Source organism: Tetrao urogallus (genome assembly GCF_951394365.1).
Source record: "Tetrao urogallus genome assembly, chromosome: 5".
NCBI lineage: Eukaryota > Metazoa > Chordata > Aves > Galliformes > Phasianidae > Tetrao > Tetrao urogallus.
The window spans coordinates 3,440,914-3,460,671 of NC_136818.1; the positions used below are offsets into that span (position 1 = coordinate 3,440,914).

The 19,758-nt window shown below is 42.1% G+C and overlaps 1 protein-coding gene across 1 annotated transcript in view; it reads right to left on the reverse strand.

Annotated features, from left to right (window-relative positions):
* The window catches only part of FGGY (FGGY carbohydrate kinase domain containing), a gene marked incomplete at both ends in the record, with an annotated part of 148,546 nt that overhangs the window by 6,055 nt on the left and 122,733 nt on the right, over positions 1 to 19,758 (reverse strand). The window lies entirely within an intron of this gene.

The window sequence follows — 19,758 nt, forward strand, 5'->3', positions numbered from 1 at the left end:
CAGCTCTCCTGACACGGATCAGCATCAGAGGAAAATAATTTAAAAGTTGCTCTATTTACAATAGATTGAAATTCTCAGTCAACTTTCCCAATTTGTAGAATCTGGCAGCAGTAATACCTACCTCCAAAGGAACAGACTGGCCTCCTTTGCATTTTTAAGTCCTTATGGTAAGTACAGTAAATAAGTTAGAATTTTTATTTTCTTCAGCAGTGAAGAACCTCTCTTGCCCATCTCCACACACAAGCTGAGACTAACAGACACTGACATCATTTTAAGGAATCTAGTCACACGTATTTGGATTTGAGGGCAATAATGATTGTTCAAGATGTTCAACAAATACTTTTGAAGTGTGCTGAGATTTTTAAGCAAGGCTGCTGTTTTCTTACAGGCTTTTATGTAGGGATTGCCTACCCAATAGCCTGGAGATGGAAAGTTCATCTTATCTACGCTTACAGGAGTTGCATGAATTCAGTTATGTAACAGAGCCCCAGTAGAACATTCCTTTTTAGTGGTATATGACTGCATGAAGGAAGTATATGATGGATCCATACACAATATTTTTCTAGTGGCTTTCCCCCAACCCCTTAAATACGTTTGAGTTATAGGGGAAGATCTTGGCAGCGTGCACAAAGCCCCAAATCTGTAACTCAGTTCTCTGTGGCATTCTGCATGGAGTGAGCCAAGTCTTAAAACACATTAAGGATAAATAGGAGAGCCGAGCAAAAATTTCACACCTACGACCGAAAGGTGAAAATTTGGCTTTCATTCATTTAGTGAAAAGGTAGAAAACTTCACACAAGCTTGTGTTTTTCTTTTGCTCTATTCCAACATGGATTTTTGTGTTAGGATCAAACCTCAGAGAGAGAATACAGAGAAAGAGGGAGAAGAAGAGGATGGAAGGGTGGAGGTCCACCAGCAAGCAGGACAGCAGATCTGGGCCTCAGTTCTACTCTGTCTTCCAGGAAGAATTGCTGGCCCTTTGAATCTCCCTACCCATGTGATAGATAGCAGCATTGGCCCATCCTAAAGAAATATTTGATCCATTTGTTCATTAAAGACTGTTACTGTGGTAGAGGAGAATCAGGCAGGTAGGTAGAAGATGCCCAATGTTTTTATACTCCTACACCCATCCAATTGCAGTTGACAGGGCCAACTGGACCGGCCTTGGATGGGTCACTCAGAACTGAAGCAAAGTAGTTTTCTGGTTTGGGCACCAAATCAGGATACAGAAGGTTTGCAAAAGATTCCCCAAGTTACTTTCAACATGTAATTTACTCTAAGTTTCAGTTACCTCTCTAAAATGGGCTGTGCCCATTGTTTTCCCACAGGCTTGATTAGTTATACTCACAGTTTGCACATTAGGTTTAGCTCTAGTACTGTGCCATGGGTGGGACACAGAGGCTTTAGTTCTACTCTGCCCTCCGTGCCTGATTGAAGCACATATCACTCGACCTCTCCTGTGATGCAGGAGAATGGCTTTCCCTCCTCAGTATCAGAGAGAAGAACAAATAGAAAAAAAAGATCACGTAACAGGAGCCAAGTGCAGCTAAGGCCACCGCACCACCTCTACCTCCTGAGGTACTTTTATCCTGCTTAAATGACCGCTCTGAGTGTCAGACGGATTGTGGCCACCACAGCTCTGTGTCACACAGAATTTGTGCTTTAGCCAGGCTGGCCAGCCAACAAAGCTGTAAGAGGAGCAGCAGTGGCAATGCAGCTGCTGTGAAGGGTGGCTTGTCGTGCTAGCAATGATATTAATTACTTATTCTCCAGACCAAATTTAGAATGGGATGAGGGTCAGCTATGATTGTCACATCATCTATCAGCTGGAAACTATGTTTGGGTCTAAGCTCCAGCCACACTGCTACTAAATATAGGCTGTTTTGTTGTTCATCTGACTCTGCACTCCAAACTTGCCTTTGACTATCAAATAATTAAGCAGTTTGCATTGTGAGGGCTCCACTGCTGGCAACTCTTAGTGTCCAAAGCTGTTTGGATGCAAACTTGTCAGCTTAGCACGGGTTTCAGCTTTCCCAGGCAATGGAAAGAGCCCAAATGTTTAGCTCCTGTTTCAGTCTCACAGACTACTGGCACTGGGCGCCATGAATCAACAGTCTGCAGGCAACATCTAAGCAGCCTTTACTGGACTGGAGCACAGCTCAGCCACACTTACCAGACGTTAGCCCGTACAAGATCATTCATGAAATGCATGCCCACTTCCCAGTGCCTGCAGGTGAAGGTCCAAGACAGCAGACACCGCTGTGATGCAACCACAGCAGCACAGAGCTGTGCCTTATGCCCACCCAGCTGCTCCCCACAACCTGGAGCACACTTGGCCTCTTCACTGCTCCCATGCTGTGGGTGACTTTGCCCTGACTGGCAGCTCAGCCACCAAAGCAGAGGGTCCCTGAGCACATCACCAGCTAGCATGGACAGTATGTTTCCCTCAGCCCCTTCTGAGGTGGAATACATTTATTAACCATACACAGCATAACTGTTGAAACAGACTTGGAAGGTTTGTCCATATAAACTACGCAAGAAAATAAATGCATTTAACTCACTTGGGGGCTTGGAAATGGGCAGGGAGCTCCGTGTAACAGAAAGCAAGCTCACCTGGGAGTCAAAAGATCAGATTCCTACATCAGAGCCTAACGTAGGGAACTGCAATATAGCTGTAAGCTAAATCAACCCTGTTCATACTCACTGCTGCTGGTGATGGAGCTCTATTGGAGTATGGGAGCACTGTTCTGCTGCACAACCTGGAACGAGTTACTTTGCTTCTCTTGCTCCCTTCTTGTACTGTCTTAACACTTCCATATCCTCAGTTTTAGGTGGGAAAACCTTTGGGGCAGGCAGAGCAGGTGTGTGACTCCATACTAACTTGCAGAACAAAAGAAATCAGCTGGACAGAAAGCAGGAGTCATTCGCACAGGGGAAGGTAAAACAGAGAAGCTGAAGGAAAAGCATCTGCACAGGATATCCTGATGCTCAGCTGTGTACTTGACACAATATTTTGTTAAACTGCAGCACTTCCTTTAAGGTGATAGATTCAGATTTATTTAGCTGATTTCTTTTCACATTCATGCTCAGGGTAAGGCTTTCTGCGCATTTAACTGGAGCTTTTATTTGTCATCTGGCAACAGGTTGGGATTTACCAGAGGGAGGGGTAGGAATGGGGGCTTTCGCTTTTCTTTTTTCTTTTTGCATCTGTATTTGCTTTATGAGCAATGGCTAAGGCATCATTTACACGTGGGGAACTAGATCGGGTTCCCTCAATTCCTTCCATATGTTCACTTATGCTGTCAAAACATTTTTTCGATCTAATTAATCTGCACACATCTCTTTGTTCACTCCCCCCTCAGTAAGCTTCAGCACTTTGGGGTTACCTGGCTGAGGTTTGGTCATAAAAACAATTCCTGCCTACACTTTGCTTTATGGTTACTCCATCAAGAAAACAAACCTATATGCAACATCTCACTCTTTTCCATCTAATTATTCTTCAGCATCTTTCCAAAGTTCTGAGGCATTCCTTTTTCTCTCACCTTTCAGATTTATTTTGCACTATGCTCCAGTATGTCCCGAGATTAATGAGGGAAAATCCCACTGAGAGTTTTGATTTGAAATTATTTTTTAACTAATTAATCCAATGTGTGGCTAACTATTAAAAAAAATATATCTCAGATATATGCTTACATTTTACTCAGTCTGGACTGCATTTGAGAAATTACTCTGGGTCAGGGCTCATAAAATACAAGAGGCCTTAAAAAAAATAAAGCCTATCACAACTGCAAACCAATAGAAGCTCGAGTTGCTAAAATAGAGTAAAACTGCATAAAAATAGGAAGAACCTTTCTGACAGCCTTACAGATGTTCTATCTGCAACCACAACAAAAATATTTCCCAAGAAACACCGGTGTTTTTCAAGTATCCAAAGGGTGTAATGCAGAGAAACTTGAAGAAACCAGCAATTTTCTACAACTTCAGAACTGGACTGCACAGCCTTCTGCCCCATGAAACACAGTACAGGGAAAGTATCTGTCTATCTGCAGGGAGCAGTTGGTTTTCCTCCTACAACTGCTCCAGTCAAGGAGTGCTGGTGCTGGCCTGTCTTTAAAGCATCCCAGGGGAAGGAGAGCCTGGCACAGCACAGCTCTCCATGGCCAGGGCCTGAAGGAGGCACCCTGGGCTCTGTGCCTGGCACAGGACACTTTGTGCAGCGCCCCTGCCCTCAGCACAGCACTTCTCATGCAGCTGCAGGCACTACAAAGACTATTGGGGGAGGATTTGCTGGGCCACCAAGGGCAGTTGGCCCCAAGATACTTTCAGCATCCCATGGGACTCTGGCTCTGCGTCCTCCATCACTACCTCTGATCCAGCTGTATAACAGAAAGGTTCTCTATTGTTTACAGAACTGCCTATTGGGCAAACCAGAGCTGGGGAGGGAAAACAATGAACAGACCAGAAACAGCACAAAGAGCTCTGCAGGTGTTGCCAGGGCAGGAGAATGCATCCCACACATTCCAAAGATTGTAGGTCTCAAACCAGCCTTTTGAAAATGAGAATAAAATGCTTGGCAACTCCTCGTGGTCTGCTTCTCTGTTGAGATGTGACCTTGTCTTGTTCTGATCCCCTTGCTCCTATAAACATTGGCTTGTATCTGCTGGAGACCATTTGGAAACGATAACTGTATTTTTCTTTATCATTAAAGCACCAACTTACACAAATGCATTGGGAAGAAGCCATTCTTGGGGGTGAGTGTGAAAAACTACCTTCTACTACAATACTGTAGCACTACTACAGCCCTCTGTCAAGCCTGGCATTTTTGTGTATAATAACAAAAGCAAGGGTTATTAATCCTCACCCAGAGCCTAAAGGAGCCGCTGGCTGCAGGGATATCGTACAACCCTTTTTAATGTTCAAATCTGAATCTGCCACCCAGAACCCACCACTGCCAGCAGGAATGTTTAAAGGTACCCAAGGCATCTCTTTCCTTAGGAAACCTTCTAAGAAAGCATTTGTCTTCACTTGGCAAACGGAAAAAGAGCAAACTTTATAACTGACTGTGCCCAAAACAATAGCTGGTTCTGTCTGAAAACACACCAGCTAGAATTAAAAGTGCAGTTAGCATGTTAGGGAGTGAGTCATTGAGTGGTAGCAGTTTGCTGGCTCACAGCCCGAGATCTAACAGAGCACCATCCTGCTCTGGGGGTTATCTTTAAAGCTGAGATCTTGCAGAGTAGAGCACAATAGACAAGAGGAGTCTGCACACCTTTCCCCCTCTTCCCCCAAAATTTTGGCCAGGTGGGAGGTTGGTGAGCTTGCTTATAACCTGCCTTTAACCTTCAAGGAAAGGTGAACCCTGTAACTCCAGCTTTCCCTACAGCACCCAGTTGGACACCATTCCTATTTTGATGGGGCTCTCTGCTGCCCCATCCCATTTCCTGCTTTTTAAGAAGCCTCCATGGAGCTGCACCTTGTGCTTCCTTTTTCCAAGCAAGCTTCGCCCTTCACTTTTATTTTAATGAGAAATTTCTAATGTTCAGCCCCTAAAGCACTTATGGGGAAAGCAAAATTCTTGACTGTGAGGAGGGCAGCAGGATGTGTCAGCTCCTGCATCTTGACCTCGGATAAGACATGCAAGTCTTCTGCACCTCTGTTTTTCATATATTCCATAGGAATCAATTAACACCATTAGATATCAAAGATGTAGGAGGGAAATCTAGCCAATGTGAGATACAACTGAAAAAAAAACCCACCTTGTGATTTACAATTCATCTGATTATCAGGATTGAGCCAATTCCTATTGCTGAGGGTCCGGCCTTGTATTTAAACACAGCAAGCTGGGAGAGTAGCACACACTCAGATCATGGAGCTTTCCACTCGTAGGTCACCAAGCAGAACCTCAGCAAGGATGTTTACGAGTTATCATGGTATGCAAGCTTTTTATAACATCTTTTGCACAGTGGTTTATTGGTTTCAAATTAATTTCTATTGTACACGCTTTCCACAACACGAAACACTCTACTGCTCAGAAACTGTTCACCCTTTGCAAAGCTGCACGAGAGACAGTGTTAGCACTATCTGAGCAAATTCCCTTTTGAAACTGTTTGAAGAAGTGTACAAACTGTGAGCTGAGCCTGGATGACCTCAGAGAGCCTTTTCCAGGCTGTGGTAGAGGCCGAGCACGACAGGAAAAGCTGCACTGCAGCTGCACATACTGTTCTTTGGGACAGGCAGAGCCCAGCTCTGCAGGCTTGTCCTTCACTCCCCAGAGTCCTGCAGGTCTCACTGGGCCTACTCACAGACAAAGAGAAGCGTGTGTGCAGGCAGCAGCACAGCCTATTTTTTGCAGAGAATAATTTCTGAAAGTAAAACAGAGGAGAAGCAGCAAAAATGAACAACTCTATCATTATCTACTGTGCTGAGAACTCAGCAGAGATCATTTCAAAGATCCATATTGTTTACAGCAGCTGATGAGTGCAGCAAGTGCTGAAGCTGTGCTCTCGCTTAAAGTGCTAACATATTTACAGTTTTCAGTCCTGTCCTTAATGCTTATCTGTCATTTCAAAATGAATGCTCCTTTTGTAAAGGCTAATTACTTGCATGAACACTGCACTAGCTCAAAATCTCTGATTTGTCTCACTTTTCTATTAGCAGCAATCTTGTACTTTGCTTTATACAGCACATGTAAAAAAGAGAGTTTTTGTTCAAAGATATTTCTTTGCTGTGACAAAGCTAGAACGGGGAGGGAAATTAAGTTACTTGCCTGATGGAAGCCTTAACTTTACAACATGAAATGCACTTAGCCATTGTTCTGCTCTGGCTTGGTTTCTGGTTTTAGAATAATTTGTCAAGATCTGTACAGAATCAGACTGGGCCACAAACAAAATGCTTGTGAAGAAGCTGTTGGCTCATGCTGAAGAATGGAAATGTAAAAGTTTTGGTAGGACCCCATCCCCTCTTCTTCCAACAAATGGTGGGACCTTGAGAGACTGAAAAGCTGTCAGTCATCTCATTTTTACATGAATAGAAGGAATGCAGGCCACTCTACAACTCAGTAACTTGATTAAAATGAAAAAAAATACAACCCAGACATGCAAGAAAAAGGATACAGTTATAACAAGGAGGTATTATCCTGGTTTGCATTACGTTCACTGGGTTACTGATCTGTCATAAACCAGCTTCAGAGACAAATCCAAAGAGCCATGCAACGCAAGACGTGCCTGCTCTGTGTGCTAACCCCAATCCCACTGCAGTGGAAAAAAAAAAGGGTAACATCTGATTAGCACAAGGCTCCTGCACGTCTTCAGCTGCAGCAAGGAGGGCTCAGCACCTGAGCCAAAGGAGCACCTCAGCCCTCCATTACTGCTTAGAGGCAGCATTTGATGCCTGCAGCTACAGAAAACGCTGCTTTTGAATTAAGCTTTGTTGTTTCTACCTGCGACTGAATTTGTGCTTTGAAGGATGTGGTTTCCCATTGCTACCCAAATATTTTCTTTAAACCAGAGTTTTGCATAGCAAGTGCATTTCATTGTAAACGTATAATGCAACCTTTAAAAATCATGAGTGATGTAAGTATGGGTATTAAAACCTGATGTAAACTTCTGAGTGCTATTCACACCATACTACATGAGCCACTTCTCATATTGTATATTAGCAATGAAAACGACCACAGAAAAAGACTATTTCCACTTCTAATGTAAGCTTTTGTTTTCCAACAAAGTCGAAGGATTTTCTGATTAAATTGAACTGGGTCAGCAGTCTACTGGCCTTCCCACTCTTATCCTGCCTTCAGTCCATCAGAGCAATATCATTAACAACATTATACATCTTCTTTGCACTTCTTATCCTATCGCCTTTAATGGAACCATAAAGCCTGCCGATAAAATACTTAGAGATCCCTAGATCTGCTTCAAAGATCAGCCAGATAAAGAGCCAATGAAACAGTTTGTTCAAAGTCACAGACAGAGTAGGTGGCAAAGCCAGAAATAAAAGCCCATGCACTCTGATTCTCATCATGTAATTTTAAGTTTTCTCGCTTGCAAAATTTGGCTTTTATTTATACCAAAGTAAATTCAGAAGAACTTGGTACCTCAGTGGTTGATGTGACATTTGAAGTAGTACAGCTGATAGCGGAACTTCACCAGTATGTCTGTTACCTTGCACTGGCAGGCTGCTAATAAGCTCCTCTCTGGCAAACGCAGCTCCTCTTCCCCTCATCACTACAAAATACCACACTGCAGTTTATATGGCATTTGTTTGACCCACAGAGCCAGGGAATTCAGTACTTATCTCAAGGACATTAAACAAGCCTGCTGATCTGAGGTGTCTGAACATTTCTAGACATGGGTATCTGTTCATCCTTAAGGAGTTACAATATGAACAGTGATGGTGATAAACAGAGAAAAGTCCTTCTCCCTTAACCCTTTACTGTTACTGCTGCAGAAAACAAATCCAGTAGAAAACGTACAGAAATTCTCCTCTCCTCTACAACCTTAAATGGCTGGGTTGCAGATGAAGTTATTTCCACATTTTCCTGCTTCCTGAAGTCACAATCAGAAGAATAACAACTGACCACTCCAGGAGAATTAGGAAAATTTCAAAACATGGCAAAAATGTGAACAGGAGGAAAATCAGGCAGAAAGTTCAAAGGCAGCCAAATGAAATGCTCATGTGAAAGAGATCCTGCGTAAGTAGCCGCTAGGGGGAACAAGAGTCATGCTGCTTAATTAAGCTGTAGGTTCACTTTTAGCAGTGGGCCTGCAAGGTTATCCTTTCCCAAGCAGGCTGGGGATGCTCCAACACGTTCCCTGTAAGCTTTCAGGTGGGACAAAGCTTTCCTGACGTTCAGCAGTGTTTCAGCTTCGGCCCTCAGGTCTGTGTAGGCCTTGGCACAAGCAGTTATGTAGCTGGAATTAACCTATTTTTTCATCTGAAGCACCTGGTAGAATATTTTTTTAAAAAGACATGGGAACAGAGGGGACAGGAAGAAGAAAAGGAAGAGGCACAGATGAAGAAAAAGGGCAAAAAAGACAAAGCATATGTTTTGGTGCTGACTCTTTTAAAGTAAAAGAGAAGAAAAACCACACACAGCTCATATGTAAACTTGTGTGTGAAATGCAGAGTGCCACACAGCCCACACGGTTAGAATCCTTACTCTAGTAAGAAATGAGGGATGGCAGAGGACCTGCGCCCACACTTTCCTTGTTGTCTTGAGAGGCTGGACAAGTGCTGCTTCAAGAAAAGGAGACATGCAGCTTTCTAGAAGGCAGGAGTAAGCAGGGAGGAGCTACTGAGAGCAGTTCTCTGCTTCACGTCATCCCTCTCAGCTTCCTATAGGGAGATGCAACTACACGATGTACATGATGTTCCCTGATCAGAGCATGTTGTGAAGCTACACCCTCGCCCTTGGGGAAGAAGCTCCACTCCACGTGTGTTCAAGCTCTCCACTCCCACACCATCACAACAACCAGACTTTGTCACCCTGGGCCATGGCTGAAGCTGCAAGAGAAAAATGAACGAGGCAAGAAGTAAAAGCCCCCCTTGGGTCACTCTTTGTCTGCTGTGGCTCAGGACACCGAACTGTTCAACACTGTGGCTGGAACTGAATCACAGACAAGCAACATTTTCTACTACCATAAAAACAGCAAATAAGTAATAGCTTTCAGCCTGTAAACACAAGAAGACTTAGGTTAAATAGAGTTCTGAGTGGCACACTGTAACTGGTCGGTTGTACTCTAACTGGAAGCAGGAACTCCTATTAGAGCTAGCTCAGCCTAAAGAGTATCAGATGTTACTCAGGCCTTAGAAGGTCTGAGACATAAACTCTGCGTGCAAGACAAAAAGAAGTCAAATGACTCATGACAGAGTTTGTTCTAATATAAATGACTTTTTCTGGCTCTTGGCTTTTAAAGACTTGCCATTTTCAGATCTTGAACAGCTAACCTAGGCAGCTGGCTTCCTTAGCCAGTGTCCTTCATTTTGTGTATAAAATGCTGGCATTTACAAACTCATATTCCTCTGGCTAAGGGAGGGCAGTTTATTTTAGCACTGCAATCAATGCCATCATAAATCTTTCCTCTTCCAGCCCAACACTGGAAGCATAGCCAGTGCTAACAGTGCTGCGTGGATAAAATGTGCACCCATAAAAAAGAGCATGCACCACAATGCTTAACCAAAGAACTACAACCCTTGAGAATATAACTGAGGAAGCACCAAACGTGCTGGCTACCCAGTCACTCCATGGGGGCAAAGATATACAAACAAAATGAAAAGCAAAGCTTGCCTTGTCTCCCTTCCATGCAGTACAAGAAACATCCCTTAGATGGGACTATTGCAAAATTAAACAACCTTACAACCGTGGCCAGTAAATAATGAGTAATATGCCTGTATATTCAAAGCTCTTATACCAAACAGTCAAGGAAAGTGAGGATAGTTCATCACAAAAAGACCCCATTTATTAGAAGAGTTTCAAACAGCTTAGCATCTTTACGGCCATTACTCATCTCTTTCACCTAAGCTAAGTGCCAGCTTCCAACCCAGAGACTAACACATACCTCATTTATCAGCTGCAAGACACTCAAGCACAGTTTCTCTCAGTCCAGCCCAAAGACACAGCATTCAATACCTAAACTGCTTAATAAGAGGCAGGGAGACATCAGTCTGGGAAAATTTCACAAACATTCTTATCAGACATTTTGAAAGCATAAGGAGTCTGACCCAAGGCTGCTAGACTCAGAAGTATTTCGCTGAATATATCCAAGATGTTTAGCTCAGTTTTGAGCTACAGGGCTGGGAAACGAAAGGATCTTCCAAATGCAACATAAATATCATCTTCCAATTATCACCACCACTCTGTTCCTTGATAAAACATGGTGCCTCCAACACGGCTTCCCCACTCATGCTCCTTCAGAAGATCTCTGTATGGTCAAGGACTAAGTGGAAACCGTGTGAAAAACCTACAGCGTGTGCTCACACAAACAGGTGCTACATGGATCAAAACTTATTATATATAGTGAAGGTTAAAAATATTCATGGGAATGCAACCCCCAGTACTGCAACACATTAAGTACATTCCCTATACATCATTCTTAGCTGAAAACTACACCTGTAAAACTTAACAACACAACTTGCTTTGCTGTTTATCCACCCTTGCAAGGCATAGCAAGATATGGACACAATGCTTCTTTCTCCTTATTCATGTTTATCCACTGTTTTCCAACCCTGACGTGGAGGATTATCTTTGTGCAACAATCTGCAACTTATGCTTTTCCATGCCTAGTTATTGGTTAGCCCCTCTGCTTATATTTCCCTCAAGAATTACAGTCATGGTCTTGCTAGTCATTACGTAGACATTTGTCTCAATTAAAACAAATCAGAACCAAGAAGCAATTTTATATGGATTCTCTCTCTACAGTTCATTGCCCAATTTCTAGTATCAAATTGTGTTTCAGAAATAAGTGCTGTGGGGGTGAAAAGTTGTTTCAGAACAAGAAAGTAAGCAAGAGTTGGGAGTGATTGTTGTACATCCATGTCCAAGAAACAAAGGAAACGAATACCCATGGCTTAAAGAGACCAAGAAGGAGACTGAGAACTGGATTCCAATTCTGAAGATGAGGAAAGCCAATATGCTAATAAAGCCACTGGGATTTCTTGCTAATAAAACTAATAGGGGATCTTTAACATTTCAGATCCACGATTACATAAAAGAGAAGAAAGAAAAGTCTACTTAATATTAACTACAGCAAAATGGAAAGTACTGGAAGTCCTTAGATCATAGCAGCCATCAAACTATACAGATAGGGCAAATTTTGAGAAACAAAACCTTCCAGGCACTTATAGGAGAAATGACAACATAGTACAACAAGGTAAAAAAACGTCTTCAGATATAAGAAGGCTCAGGTATGTCCTGATGATACAAACTACCGGCACCAAGTCCCATGACTCAGTGATCATAACGTCCTTCAGAAATTTATTGAAAAAGAAACCACACAAGCTATTTCAGACAGCTATTGCAGAGTCTGCATGCTTGTGCTTTGCTACAGAACAGCCTGATCCCCTGCACTGACATAGCAAGAGAGCAAATCCCAGATGGAAAATTTATCTCACAGCATAGCCAGATTGAGTTTCCAATTCTCTGGTGCATAACTTGAGGGCTGTTCTGCTCAGCTCTTGAAGAGGCGAGGGCAAAAAGCCTTTAACTTTTTTGACATCTTTAACATCATTTAGGCAAGATGCTCTGAAAAGGACCTTACTGGCTACCGACAGTTACAAAGGATCCACGGTATCCTGCTTTGTACTCATCCTTCCTATAAAATATTGCTATCATGTTTTCTCCTGTCTAAATGGCCTGGACAGAAAGGGTGTCCAAGGTCCAAATGACTTCAGCCATGTCTTTGAGCATGTGGTAAAATCCGGCCTTAAAATAGAAAGGAGATGGGTTACTGTACGCTTTAAAGAAAGCATCTGTCTACTATAAAGACACATTTATGGTTTCCTCATATTTATGGCTTTCCTCAAGACAAGGCCAGCAAACTAGAATAACTGCAAGGTAGCAATATTACACAATAATTTCTTCAACAAGGTGATCTTAGTCTTGGTCTGTTTGGAAACAATCAACAAATTGTACATCTTCTTGCAGTGACTCCAGCACCATCATTTCGGGTCTTGTTACACAGACGGGCACCGGTTGAATCGGAACTGTCCCAGTCAGCATCTTTCTTCCTGTTTGACAGGTCTTGGTAAGAAGAGCGCTACTGGGCTAGTAAGAGGCTCAATTTCTGCAGATTAACAAAACTCTAACTCCTGTTCTTTGCCAACATCAGCTGATGTGAGTTTATTAAAAGCTAACAGGCATGACGATCTAAGTGCTGAGCCCACAGAACAGATTTTGTTTATACACATATGGTCGCTTCTAATACTGTCATTGGGCATGTGCATGCAAGATATAAAAGTCAGGTGAAGCCAGTGGAATTGTGCCAATGCACAAACCTGGACGAATCTCCAATATAAACAGCAAAGATGAAATAAATTTTGTGGGTCATTCGAACACGCTGGAGGCCCTAAATGTCTTTTCAGTCCATCCTCATAAATGTGGGAAATAGCTAACAAAACCTTTATCGCCGTTCTCAGACAGAATTAATAAACAGGTAAGCCCACTGATTTCCCGACACAGCGCCTTCCACCACTGGCCAAACAGAAGGCCATGCTTTGTGTCATTTCATTAGTCTGGTATTCTGTTACCTACTTCCAGAAAAATAACATGGTCCCATCTTTATCTGTTGGATTTCTGAGATTGTCGTCTCCAACTTCAGTGATTCTGTGCCAGATACTCAGCTAACGGACATGGTTGCAGTTCTGTCACTGCAGCTGCCTTTCCCTGTCATTAAAAGTTAGCAAGAAATTCCAAATCTGAACATTTGTGTCCTGGGTGACATTTACATTGGCACATGCTAAGTCCGCACAAAAGGACAGCACTGAACAGAAGACATTGCCTTCGTATCCTATTACCTCCAGTATCCACAACTCATATCTGAATGGGTAATAACCAATTGCAAGAGCCATAATAGCCTTTATCATTTCAGGATGTGTCATCTACAGGCAAACTGTGTCAGATTCCTGTTTGGGCTCTGATCCAGCGAAGTACTCCAGCAGATGGGCAGCCCTGCTTGTCTTCAACTGAACTTGTGGCCTACTTGAAAGTTAAATGATGTACCTGAGTGCTTGACTGGATCAGGGCACCAGAGTAAACTGGTGTCACTGCTCTGAAATCCTGGAGTAATGCTGATTTACATTAACTGAGAATATTGCATTATGATTACGGACTACACTCATCTGTCATTTGAGTCACTACATGACCTGCTACAACAAACTTTGACATTTTCCTAGACAAGTTTTTACCTGTAATAATTTCAAGTGATATAAAACGGCTACAAATCATCTAAGGTGACAATTAACCAAACACTGCTGTACAGCACGTACTGATCTGATAATTCATCAAATGTATGACAACATATAGCACTACCCACAGCACTCCACCAAGAACATTTAACAGCCACGGAATTATTTCTCTGAACTCCAGTACAAAAAGCAGCCAGCAGCATGATATCAAATGAGGGCAGTCCCGCTTCTCCTAAAAGGACCTCGGGGACTCCAAGGAGATTTGTGTGTCTGCACTTCAACAGCACAGCAATGTGGAAATGTTAAAGTTAGTAAAGCAAACAGTCCTCAAATGAGAAGGGCAACAGATGTCAACCAGTATCACATGTCCGTAAACAGCAACAAGACAGAGGGTACTTTGCTGAGCGCTTTGTGAAAGCATCATGCTCTCAGCTCCATCTCAGCTGTTTGTCTCTGAGCAGTGGTGCTTGTATGTGTGATTTAACACCCGCCAAGAGTGGACTTCCAACCACACATAAATACTGTCCACTGAAGTCGGCTGAAAGAAAGTAGAAATGTTTTCATATATTTATTGCGGCTTTTGAAAAGTGAAAAAAAAAAATCATACTGAATGCTCTCAAACCAATTGAAAGCTCATTGTGTGCTTGGCAGAGACAGACAAGCATTTATATTTCTCAGCTTTAATGCAGAAGGATCATCCTTAGGGCAGAAGAGTAGTTCTGATTCATCCACTTCTTACCCTTGCTGCTAAGACTTCTGACACAAAGGCCAAAATATGCTAACTAAAAAGGCACTCTTTGTACCATAAACACTACACCACAAGGAACTGGACAGTGGCCATCAAATCACTGCCTTTTAATTTTTCCCTCTCATCTATATTTCTCTAAAGATTTCTGGTAAGAAGGCAGCTGACTCTATACAAAAGCCAGAGGCATTGCCAGCATCTTGGTGGTTTCATGCATGCTGTATTGAATCCAACCTTTTCGATGCAAGCAAAAAAAAAACACCCACCCAAACCATTTCAATTAGGCAAAGATGTATTTCAGTGTCAAAACACCATGGAGAGAGGTAAAGGAATGGAGTTCTACTGCTGAATCACTGCTTTGAATTCAAGCCTGGCTGCAAATATTGAACACAATGACCACAGTCACTGAACATCTTAGCTGTTTATGTGGACAACAGCTTGGTTCTCAGCAAGCTGTACTGTCTGCATCACAAACTGTCCATGACATTACTTGATAGCTTTGCTGACAGTCAGAAGTGAGAACACGCAAAATGAATGGACTGTGAAGATTCAGCTCTTTTCACCACCAGAATACTGTGTCTAACAATAGCTGTACCAGCTATGCACAAAAATTTCAAGGCATTTTTTTCGTGGAGCACATGCCCTTTCCATAGAGACTGATGACGAACGTATCCAGGATGGAATTTAAAAGAATCACTGACATAAAGATGTGGCTGTGCCATGCCCAGCCAATATACTACAAAGAAAAGCAAAAGCCAACACCCAACCTTGCCCAAGAATGGCCTCCACTGAACCAGGGACTCAAAGCGCAGACGAACAAACTTGGAGCTTCTAAAGAAAAGGAAGGCAAGCTCACAGCACCTTAGCATGCTATCTGCACACAGCGTGGCATCTAAGAACAACCACCTCCTTCTTCTGACTTTCCAAAACACCCTGATTAAGAAAATAGGAGAAAAACATCCCAATGTAACACGAAGGCCCTTAGCAAAAGGTGCATTAATTGGGTAAGGCAAGCCAACGAAATGATTAATTTGCTGCTCTCCTTCATTATTATGTTTACACAAGTTGATTATAGCACTTAATTACTAATTTACCCTGCTCAAAAACAAGAGCGCTTTACATTTTTAATGAGATGAAGGAAGGCAATATTACCTAATTCAACAGGGAGAAGTCATTTTATTTCCTCTTTTGATTTCCCAAGTTATTACCATTTCTAAGGAAAAAAAGCTGTCCTCTCCCTGATCTTTCACTTGGTTCTTCCTTTTGAAAATATGAAAATCAACTAGAACACCTGTATTAATTTCAATCCATGACCTGACAGGTAATACTTTGGAAGAGGAATAGAGGATCAGATCATCAACTGAAGCATGTCCACGGACATAAGTGGAGCTACACGAAATTGCAGAGACAGCCTGATCCAGAAGTGAAAACAGCCCCATCTTGCTCCTTCTGTCAGCAAAAAGTTGAGCAGGTCCAGTTACTACTTATGTGTCTTCTTAAGAAATGCTGTCAATTCACTATTGCCAGTTGGTCCATTACCAGAGCTGTGGACTAACTATATTGTACTAGAAAGAACCAACTTCTAGCTCAACGTTTTACACCAAAAATGAATGCAGAAAGTTACCAGTGAAACGTATTTTATCAAACCAGATGAAGTTCTTCCTCTTCCATATTAACCAGTAAGAGCGACCCACATTAGATACCAGCTCCAAAATAAATTTGGCAGTTTAGTTTCATACTAGCAATTTTATTAATTGCTTTAATATGCAATTAAGGAATAGTCAGTGGAGTGCAGAATTTTATAAGGCAATAACCCTGTTCCCTGGTGTACAGCTTTGTCCCAAAGAGTCGGGTATCCAAAAAAAAGAAAAGAAAAGAGCTGGATGATTGCCAAATCAAACAGCACCTTCTTCCCATTTTCAATTACATACAAGTGAAGCAGATTAATGAGGATATAGTGGAAACTTTGACATTTATTTATTGAACATTTTTACTGAGAAGGAATTGCTGGCTTGCTATACCGGAAACTATATTTTTACTACAGAAACAATCACATAGAAAAAAAACCAGGATCCTGCTGCTGCACATGGAAGGAATGGCGAGAACCAATAAATGGACCCATCTAAGCCAGAAGCAGTAAGGTTATTTCACTGAATGAGGCACGTGTTTCAAAAATCCCCCAAACTATAGTATATGTTCCATAAATCCTTATGTCATATGATTTTTACACAGCACTATCTTCTGTGTCAGCGCTGACCCGGGCAGGCTGAGCTCCAGTTCACAGGAGCAATAATCAAGGTATTATAAAACCTCCAAAAGGAAAAAGCTGTAGCAGGGGCAAATGAAAAGATAAAGCAAATTGCACAAAGAAATTCAGATTTTCTCCTTTTCCCGGAGACTCTGGAGACTAAATAACCAAAAGATGAAATGGGAAGTAACTCTCACCACACCGCGTGTGGTTTTTTTTCCTTTTTGGATAAACCAATTGTTTTAATTCTCTTTTACCACAGAGGAGAAAAATGCAGAGAGAATAAATGAAGAGGAAAACAGAGAAGTCAACATTCTTTGAAGGAACGACATATGGTGGCCAGGCATGAGAGATGGAGGTTATAAATCTTTCCTTGATAGAATTACCTAAAGATTAAATTGCAGCTCCAAGGGGCTCGAGCTCCTAAAACCACACACATCCAGCAAATTAACCTCAATGGCTACAAATTTTACAGTAACTTTCATTTCCAATCTGTTGTGTTTTTTTTTTCCTCCTGCGAAGGCTCAGCATGCTGAGAACTCTGTGACAAATACAGATGTGGTGAACAAAAAGCATGAAAATCTTTTCTGTCCAAATCACTCAAGAAGATAAAAGAAATAAGGATTATAAGGAAGTACCACGTCCTGTAAATGGCCACTGCTGTATTACAGAAAAGGGAAGGAGTCGGGAGGTGCACTGAGACTTGCTTCCTTCTGAGAAGAAACTCATTTAGGGAAAAGCATATTTGTGTTCCAACCATTATAATCAGTTGCCCAAGAAGAGGAAGTGTGAGAATCCAATTGCTTCATAAACGTGCTGGTTGGGTTCACTATGCAACAACTGTAGGTAAATCACTCCCTGTTCCTGGAGCAATAATCCCCCAGTTTCTCTGCAGCAACTTCCCCATTTCCAAATCCCAGTGATGGAATGTAACAGGACTAAGGATCAAGACAGTACAGGATTATGGGAGTGACAGCAACCACCACAACCACCTACTTTACCCCTAAGGAAACAACGGGCAATGCCAATCCATTTCCCAACCATTAATCTGAAGTCTAACACTAATTACAGTACACGGTTACCATATGTTTCTTACTCTATACCATTTCTCCTTACCACACACCTACCTGTGTACCAAATTTCCTAGCAAACAGCAGATGGTCAGAGCACTGGCTCTGTCTTGGTGCCCTGTGCCCCCCAAAAGCCCACAGCACCAGAACACGTGAGCAGGGCAGCTCTAACACCTGATGCACACTGCAATCCCAAAGCTGCAGCTTCGGTGTGCAGACACATCCCGAGCTCAGCCCTGCTCCACAGGCTCATCAGCTCCCTGAAGCATCACTCTGAGCAGCACTACTACTAATGGTTGGCACTGGTGTGCTTTACCTGCCTGCTATGTAGTCAGCAGACCTTATGAAATCCAGACTAAGATTACCAGAAGTATTTTGAGAGACCTTGGTTTTGGGTCCTATTTCTAAGCTTTCCTAAAGATGCCTGGATTTTAGAGAAGAGAGAACAGCAAAGCCAGGAAAACCAGATTGCCTTTAAGCATTTTGATTTTGACATGTCCAAAAATCATTCTGAGAAATGTGACCAAAATCACTGGGACAAATACAGCAAAAATTCCCTTCAAACAAACATAGTCATAAAGAAAGAGGCTACTGCTAAAAAAAACACACAGGGTTGGTTGTTTGGTGGTTTTATTTGTATTTTTTTCTCCTTTACTGTTAGACTGAGCAAACAAACAGTTTTGGAAAACTCAATAAGTAGGAAACATCTATCAGAAGACAGATAATAACTTCTGCTATTTGCAGAAACTACAATGACATTGAATGCTTGCAGCAGCACCTCTACAAAAGGTTTTGCTTTGCAGAAAGTGTTAGAAAAACAAGAGGTTATTGAACTGCAATATTAGATACCCATTTACACCAAAAAAAACATTTCTATATTTTACACTGTTCCTGATCTCAAGTACCTGAATTCTTTGGAAAATATTTCAACATAATTGAAAACGTTTGCTGCACGATACAGCTGATATTGCCATTGGTGTCACCTCTTTAACTACAATCTTCTGAACAGACACGAAGTCAAAACACAGAGAGTGGCTTCTTCCCACTGTAGGTTTGGTGTCTCGGATGGGGCCTCACCTGGCTCCCAGCAAACACCACTGGCAGTGGGGTGGAAAGAAACATGTCATAAATGTCCAGTGAGATGAACAACAACAGTTGTTTCCAAACTTTTTTCCCCTTTTCTGTTCCAGGGGGATCCCAAGGAAGTGCCTGGGGCTGACCTGCAACTCAGTGAAAAAAAGGCATCGCCCTGCAGGCCAGCAAGAGCTTTGCAATCAGACCCGACACGAATGGAGAAAGCAGCCTGAGGCACTGGAATGAAATGGGATTTGTTTCTTTTTTTTCTAATTTTTGGTATTATTTTCTTTATATTCTGGTATTATATCTGATTCAAGAAAAGATGGGAAGGGACCATATTTTTATGAAGACAGACTTACTTAATTTAAAGAGTTTTGAGATGGTCACTGATTGCATAGTAGTGTAAGGTATCTTAAACTAGAAATGAAATGCTGCTGTAAATGAAACAGATAACAGAAAGGCAGGAATTAAATATGAGTTCCCATCACCAAAAGCTGCTACTGAAATTACGTTCATCAAAACAATCAAGATTTCCATAGAAGCATTGGAATTTTTAAGTAGAAATGCATATTGTACAATATATTTGTTCCAAGGGGATTAACTTTAATGGAAGAATTCTTATGAAAGGAAGCTGTGCTTTCTGCTAGGAGAGGAAGTGCCTTATGGTAGCACAAGGACAGGTGGGAAAACAGCTGATTCTGAGAACACAGATGGTTCTA